The sequence below is a fragment of the Sparus aurata genome, chromosome 8 (assembly GCF_900880675.1).
Source record: "Sparus aurata chromosome 8, fSpaAur1.1, whole genome shotgun sequence".
Lineage (NCBI taxonomy): Eukaryota > Metazoa > Chordata > Actinopteri > Spariformes > Sparidae > Sparus > Sparus aurata.
The window spans coordinates 14,659,954-14,668,959 of NC_044194.1; positions in this window are offsets into that span (position 1 = coordinate 14,659,954).

Here is a 9,006-nt window from a genome sequence, read left to right on the forward strand (position 1 = left end):
TTTCGTTTTCTTAGTCCAACCTGATGCAGTCTGGCATGATCACAGTATTGTCTGCCAAGAGTTGTGGTTGTTATTACTGTATGTATGTGTTTGTCAGTGCGTCTCGCTTGGTTTGAAGTGAGCAGGGTTCAGATGGAAAAAGGAAAGTGAGAGAAATCAGGATTTAGCCACATTTGAGTCAAAGTCTCCTGGCACTGACAGATGTTGGAAGGTCTGCTTTTGTTGTCAGACCACTGTAAATCAAATCTGATCAAACCACGCCTACACATTCATGTGAAGCAGGTTATATGATACTCCCTATATAACAGACACTCAATAGTTTACTGCATAGTGAGCAGGAAATTGATACTTCAGGTGCTGTGGAATTATCATTTTGTGTCATCACTAACCAGTGCACTGTCACACAGCTGTGATTTTCATCTATAAAAGGCAACACATTGCACTCTGGGGTAATTACAAAAGCAAAAGGTAGAATATGTGCAATGAACATGACTTGTTTAGGGCACCATGGAGCCGGTGTTCCCAACCTTTTTGAAAACACAGAGCAGACATGAGCTATAATGTTTCTGGCGGCCCGATGGGATGAGGAGCCATGCTGAGATATATGACTACGTAAGGCATAGTAAGAGCATAATGCAGCCAAAACTACTGTAAAATACACATGAAAATGTTGAATGAAAATAATTGCCAGGGGAAATAAAGTAAAAGGTTGCCTTTTCCAGGAGAATGAATAAGAAAACACAATGCAGTAAATAAATGGCAGTTACAGCAACGGTACAGAACAACCCAAGACCAGGTGCCAGTCCGTGGTCCAATCCAATGGTTGGAAACTCCTGCTATGGGGCATGAATTTTACATTAATAATAAGACACTCAAATAAAAAGGAAGGAGTACAAACAGTCCACTATATAGTTTATTCGGACAGTTTGGACACAGAGTGAGAAATCCTTAAAAGGAATAGTTGGGACATTTTTGGGAATGCTGACTCACTTTCTTGCAGAGAGTTCGACCACAACATGTCATACAAGTAGAGTTACTGCCTCATGCTTGCATGCCTCCATTCACCAGTCAAATTGCTGTCCCTGAGCTTCGGCATTGAATAATGACCAGAACAGTTTTTTGTAGAATATTATGTCATCGATGTGATGTTGACCTTTCAGATACAACAATCATAACATCATTTTACCCTTTTCGGCCTTTGTGTAAAAGTTTGTTGTCATATGAATTGCTGAGTAAGGACCAAAAATGTGTTATGTGAAGTCAGTGGCCTTGACCTTTGACCTTTGACCACCAAATTCTTATCAGTTCATTCTTGAACTCCAAGTGGAAGTTTGTGCCAAATTTGAAGAAAATCCCTCTTGAGATATCATGTTCACAAGAATGGGACAAAGAGGCAACATGAAAACATACTGCCTCCAGCCAAAGCTATCGACAAATAACATTTTAATTAGTGAGGTTAAGAGGTGCTGTTAGCTAGATTTTATTATCTTTGCACAGTTAACACAGTTTAGTTGTGGTTTCACATTTAACAGACAGATATGAGAGCGGAATCAATTTCCTAATCTCAACAAGGAAGCAAATCATTTTCCAAAATATTAAACTATTCCTTTTATAAATTATAACAATAAAATGCTTAAAGGACCAGTTTGTAGGTTTCAGGGGCAATCGGAGGCTGCAGATCAACCAACTGCATACCCCTCGCCTCACTGTCACCTACAGTTGCTGCTTTAAACGAGAAAGGTCCCCTCTCGGTTCTGGGCCTCTGTAGAAACATGACGGTGCAATTTGGCGGACTCCACCTCTGCCAATAGTTTCCCTCACATCCTACACACTAGACCTTTAAGAAAAAAACCTGAAACCAATAAAATGAAACCGGTGAGTGCAATATTGTGATGCTAATTATTATGACAGTGACATCATTATATTATATAATCCAATTCGGGGTCGGGGGCGGTCGGGGGCGAGAGAAAGCTGTCATGCAACACAATACGCAACGTCGTTTAACACAGATGGTCTTTGTTTTTGCATTACGAGCTCAATCATGTAACAAAACAGTCCTCAGAAAAAAAACATTCGTAATCACTTCAAAACTTCTTTCCTACACAACAAAAACTATGTGTGTAATCAATCCACCCTTTATTTCAAACTCTGTGCTGCATATCATCCACAGAAGGCACAACCATTTAGGACAACTCTCACGTAAGACAAAGGGAAGGAACGGCCAGGAAAAAAAAAAAAACGATAACGATAACCTTTGCAAATTCACATCTTGCCATCGCTGTGGTCTTTGCCCGACAAAGAATGTTGGAGCGCTCCCATTTCTGCTGCTCGCTCCCAGCAACAATTGCTGTCTTTTCCACAGTTGTGCAAGAGTTTAACTGGAGCACTCTCATCGCATGAGAAAGGGGAAAACTCAAGAGAAGCCTGTTGTCACCAGCTGAAGCCTCCAGTTCCAGTCGAGGAGAAAGAGATCATCAGTAAGACTGCGACGGATGGAGCAGGACCTGCAAATGCTTCTTTTATGGCCTTCATGATATTTCTATAACAATGCTAATAACAATAAACTTAACGCATATAGAACTATTCAAACCAACATTAAAGAGTTTTACTGTGCTTTCACAGCGCACAGCGTATATTATATATTGTTCTTATTGTCGGCAAATAACATGAAAAGACCAACAATGAGTCATTCTGCCTCTCAATACTTTCCAACTTCCTTTCTACAGCTCCCCACCCTAAGCTCATTAGCTTCTACTGAAGACATACTGTAAATCTTTACAGACATGAAGTCATAAATATATACTTTAATGTTTAAAAGGGCTAAATAATACCATAAAACAGCTGGACACAACCGAAATCTTCTGTTAACATGAATAAATCGCACATATGTTTGGGACTATTTTCAGCAGTGGATTCGGGGCCAGAGCACAGTGTATGTCGGATTGACTGAAAGTAAAACGCAGAGCCTACGGTCCTTGTAATGGCGGACGTTTAAGGTGGCACTACAATGCGGCCCATTGACGTGGATCCATTTTACTGACGCAGGACTGATACGATCAGCGACCCAGACGACCAAACGGGCGGCTAGTTAAAGAGACATTAAAAGCGGCCTCTACACTCCCCTCCTGTCTGAAACATGGGTAGATGACATAAATAAACACTTGCAGAGAGGAAGAAGAGCAGCCCACTGTGCCCTGAACAGCACTCATTAAACCTAATGGGTCACGCTGCTCCAGCCAGGCTCCACTGACACCCTTAATAGAAGCCTGCATGGTTAAAGGACCATGAAGACCATTAGGACACTTCAAAGTTCACCCCACTACATTAGGGCCCTGCTGATATGGCAAAGAGGGGACAGATCCAATTCCTCATTCACTACTTTATTTTTCCATTGGTTGGCCTGTCAATCAGTCTGCTCCATAAACAAGTGGATGCTTGAGCCGCTCATTAAGGGCCATCGTTAGCTAGGCCGCGGCTGTAAATCAGCGCTTATATCAGCTTTCAGCAGAAAAATTTCTTATAGGTCATATTTTAGAGCTGACACATTGGCTTACACTGTTAAATGATCCCTTTGGTTTGAAAATAAAGCTGCTGCTCGCACTGTAAATCAAACCTCTCCGCTCACTTTTGGACCAATGAAGGGACTCGCATGAACTGTGGAGGACCGGAGCCAGAGGAAAATGACAAGCAACGCTGACCAGTAAAAAAAAAACTGACTCAGACATGTAAATTCACACAGGCCGTGTTTGCTACTATGAAACCAAAGTCCACCTCACTCAAATAACTTCAAGTGACATGCTGTTGTAAATCAAAGGAGCCAGCAGAAGCTTGATATATTGATGCTGTCCTAAGGGACATAAAAGGCAGAGCGGTCTCCTGCTGTGGCCATAAGTCAGCACTACAGCCCCTCAGTACGGCTTTGTGGAGAGGAGCAGGCGGCTGTAGAGGAAGGAACTCAACATACATCACTTTGTCCAGTAAAACCTCCCTCATTACGAGCCAAGAATGCCAGTAAACAGCTCACATTTAGCTAAACTTTGGACCCACATAAGAAGCCAGTTCCAAAGCGCCTGAATATACCACGGATCTAAAAGTAGTGACATCTGTTTTTAGCAAGCTTTGCCAATCAAGCAAAGAAGCAAAACAGAGACAAGATGTTAGTCTCTGAGCTGGGACATTGTATTCACATTTCACATAACTCAGATTGACGGAAATAAACCAGACTCAAATGTATATTTGCGTGTCACCACGTCTGTGCATCACAGGATGTGACAGGTCATTGTGTCTGAGGTAAGTGTAGGAGGAGGACGGGGCTCAGAGTGGACATTCACAGAGAGAGGAGCATCTTACTTCCCTGAGCCACTTCTAATGTGCTCTCTGGCTCTGGGCCAGCAGCTCCTATCGACCCATCTGCAACTCCACTATCAACGAAGTCAGTTTCATGTGTTAAATCTGAAGATGATAAAGAGGTATCAAAAATGTGCGTGTGATTAGATGACTAAGTGGTCATCTCCCTCCTCAGATAACTTTTTAAGGTGGATAAAGACAAACTATTTGAAACAACAGTTTGTCTGGCTGACAGAACAGTGCTGGACCTCTGGGACATTTGCTATCAAGCTGTGAGGAAGCGAAATGATTTGAAGCTGTCTATGCTGCATTTTCCCTCATTGCTATCGTTTACAACCCCAGGAGGCAAGAGTCCATCATAACCAGTGAGTCACGTATGTATTTTTTTTCATGTAGCAAGTTATCACAAAGAAATATAGAGCAAATAAGTGGTATAATGGAATTAAGTACAATTTCAAGGTACTTGAGTATTTCCCCAAGTATTATAAATGCATGTAAAGGCTGATGATTTTGTAATCATTATTGTGTTATTACTGAAGTTTGCTATACTTGTATAGTAGTTCATCATCATCTATAGCACTTGAACAATCTTTAAATTTTTGTATTTACATGTGTAAATCCCCCGTGTTGACCTTAGTTCCTACCTGCTATCGTTTCAAGGGGGACAGGTATGCATGTAACAATGCAGAGTAACATGTGTTGGTGATGGTAAAGTTTTGGTTTTGATACTTTAAGTACATTTTGGTGATTAATTATTTTTATTGAAGTAATGTTTTGAAAGCAGGACTTTTACTTGTAGTGGTAGTGGCGTCACAACTTTTACATAAGAAAATTATCTGAACACTTCTTAAACCACCAAGGTTCTATCCAATACCAAGAATTATTGAACAAAAATGTCTGTATGAAAACTGCAAACGGTGCAAAAACAGGTTTGGGGAAACCCTGGTGTGAAATACAACCAAAAAGCTGCATTTAGCGGGCACTTTGCAGGTGTGATTGTGCTTTGTTAGCCTGTGGTCCAGCCTCTCCTCCATTTTCCCATCAGCTGACAGTGGCCACCAAACAGCCAGCTGCCTGACAGGCATCTCTGTGGTCTGTAACCATGGCAACAGCCTCACGATGGCTCACATCATTCACCGACTCCCACTAATAAAACTCCAGTTTATTAGCGTGTGGAAATGTCTAGCGTGGCTTTTTGACATGCTAACATAAACAGGGAGGGAAAGGATTTAAAGTGGTACTGACACACAGCTGAATGTTTGGCCCGAGCTGGAAGAGGTGTGGATCTAACCACTGGGTTAGTGGGTTAAATCAGCACTCGTGTATTGTTGCAGAGCAGCGGCACTGTTGGAGTAACAGCCAAATATAAAAAGTGCATATTTGCAGAAGCATTACACATAAGCCTATATTGGTTAAGTTTATTAAAGCAGTTTCCTTTTTGTATTTACGAGACACATATGGTAGAACATAAATAATTTTACTGATAAAACATGCCTCAACTGTCAGCTGGCACGCTGCAGCAGTGATATGACTCACCCTGTTGATTCCCCTAGCTGTGTGCAGGCCTTTGAAACACAGTACGACGTCAGCCTGTCCACTGATTCCCTCCTAACACAGTTTGTTATCAGGCTGTGTTTCTAACCCCCTCAACCTCTCTGCTCCAGAGCAGCATTTTTGGACTCTCCTCTCTGCAGTATGCTTCCAATTATGAATCTTGTGAATATGGGGGCGGCGAGGCATCCTTCTGATTTATTGCGTACCCAAGTCCAGCCGTGTTCGGTGCATTTGCACATGAAGCCCCCCCCCCTCCCCTCCCCGCTACAGAGCTCAAAGGTCGGACACACACAACAGTTGACCTCTCGCGGACTCATGCGCGCTGGGTCACTCTGGACTCTGATTGACAGGCAGAGATGACGGCTCAGTGGCGAAGGCCACAGGGTGAGAGAAATCTGGTGTGCAATGAGGAGCTAAGCGCTGCATTAGCCTCCAGCTGTGAGGGAAAGGTTTGAGCAGGGAAAGTGAAACAGAGAGATGACTAATGAGGAAAAATGAAGCGGCCTCATACAGGCACTATCACTCTTCTCCTTTGTAACCATAGGGCACTTTGTGGTCTTCTCACATGGGGCAGCTTTCGACCCATCTATTTGTAGTCATCATCCAAATCCAAGTCCTGTGGACTGGAAACACATGCTCAGCGAGTGAGTCACAAAGCACAATAAAAAAAAAAATCTCTCAAGACAGTGGTGATGCTCGGCCTGAGAAACAACCCATCCCTACAGACTGATTTACAGTTCACTTCCTGTTTCATGCTGGGTCATGGGCACCACACTGTGCGTCACAAAGGCTGCTGGGTCGAGTCCGAGGCCGCTGGTTCTGTGGGACATTTCGGCCATTGTGTGCCACAAACAGCCAGGCTGTCGGAGTGGGCCGCAGCATTATTTGGTATCAAACTGTGCTGTTGAGTATATTTAGATTCTCACATTTTCATTCAATGGGTTCTTGCAGTCACATCGCAGCAGATGTGAATCATCTGCCCCCGGTATGGTTTCTGTTGAACGGTCCTCAGGGGCTTCTCCGGGGCCCTTCGTCTCCCCACCGGACCTAACACCTTTCACACTGGATAAACACAACACAAAGGAGAAACGTAAGTTTTATGTTAGAGGGGTGGGTTATTACATGCAGGAAAAAAGGACTCTCAAATTCCCCTGGGAGTCTAACCACTCATAAATCATCAAGCAATGAAAGTTTCCTCTCCAAACAGGGGGCTAAAACAAACTCAACAAGGAGCCCCTCTTGCCCAGCCTCTCCCTCCATCCCTCGCTCTCTTCTCCCTTCTTCCTGGGAGGAATTTTTATGAGGAAAGAAGAGATGTAGCGGTGCAAGACTACACTGGAGCAAAGAGGTAAACACTACAACATCAATCCCTTGCAGTGAACCCAAACTACAAAAAAACCCAAACATTATTTTAAGGGATTTTTACACAAGTTCCTCTGACGGCAGCAGGAAGACTACAGATCCTGTAACTGGTAACATAATCAGAACAAAGGAGGGTTCTTGAACGTATGCTGATGGTCTGTTCTTCCGTAGTGATCTGTTGCTGCGGAGGATCCAAAAGCTTTTGCAAAGAAGTTCTGGTCGCCACTCTTAAGAAGGAAGATGCTGACACAGGCAAATATGCTCCAAGAGAAGCTTAACCACTGTCAGTTCATATCAAGCAAATTCAAAGCAGGACAAATACTTTATTTTGGTATCATTTAGTAAAATGAAAGCCGCCTTTTAACATGTATTATACCAAACAATACTCGGAAAAAATTGATTTCTGATACCATGTTTGATACCATGGGGGTAGTGTGTCTGTTTTATTTGAAGTTTTTCTATTTTATCTTATTATTTTGAGTCAAATTTTATTTTATGTTTCTGTATAATTCTATTTTTGCACTTCGACTTATCCTTCTCTTACAATTGACAATACTGAAGGCATACATTATTGAATGTCTTATCTAAAGATAAAAAGTATTGAACTATTGATAGTATTGAAACTGTTTCATATTGTCTGAATCGATATTTCAATAAATTTGACAACAGGTGAAGGTGAAGAAGGTCAGATCAATTGATATATATATATAGTTGGCGATTATCGTAAGCGTTAACCACTAATCGATTAATTATCGCGGCTGTACTTCTGGGAGGGATGCACACTTCAGGCTTGCGTTAAGACCACTTCTACTTGACGCTGTAGAGAGTAAACCACTGGGATCAGGAGCTGCTCGTGCTGACCACCAGTAACACTTAGCAGCTGTTAGATACTCAGTGAGATCCTGACCTGAACCAATGCAGACACTTCAAATAAGAAGGAGGGGGAGGTGGTGGTGGTGGTGGTGGCGGTGGTGGTGCTCTGACACACTGACTGCTACTGGTGCTTACTTTATGATCAGCAGGTCAAACACAAAATGTGCCTAAAATACCAAAAGCACACTGTTTTAATTTGAGGGTCCAGCCTTATAGTCATGTCAAATTTGCCTCAGTCAACACGTTTGAGTTTGTAGGATAAAACTTTCAGCCCTCTTGAGAGTGGGGGCCATTGGAGTTAATGTTTACAGAGGCAGTGAAAGGGCGTCATTTAACATATACATACCGATGGTAATATGTTACATTTGTGTGGCAAGAAGCAACATTAATTTGCATTTGTGATCCAAGAAAATCAACTTATTGAATAAACAAAAAAACTGCCTAAAAACTACCACAGAAAAAAGATTAATAAGAAGAATAAATACTTGATGAAATCCTCACAAAACACAGAAAGGTCTCCTCTTGTTGACTCCTACAGGAAACTATACATTCACAGTGGATGGAGGTGTAGCAGGCATGTTACCGCCCTCATGTGGTGGATAAAATGATTGTAGCTCGCAATCAGCGTTGGCAACTGAACATAAAAATGCCACCTGGGCTGGATGTGTCATCTATCACTGAACATGTTTCAAATCTGGCATCATAAGCTTAACATTTCAAGCAACCAGTTGTAAGAAGTAAGAATATCAGGGGATGTTTCTGAATCCTCAGTGAACAGATGGTAGATACAACTGTGAAAGTGCAAGCTGAAGAGTCAAAGAGAATACTCATTAAAAGTTACTCTATGTTTTTGGATAGTTCAAAAGAGCA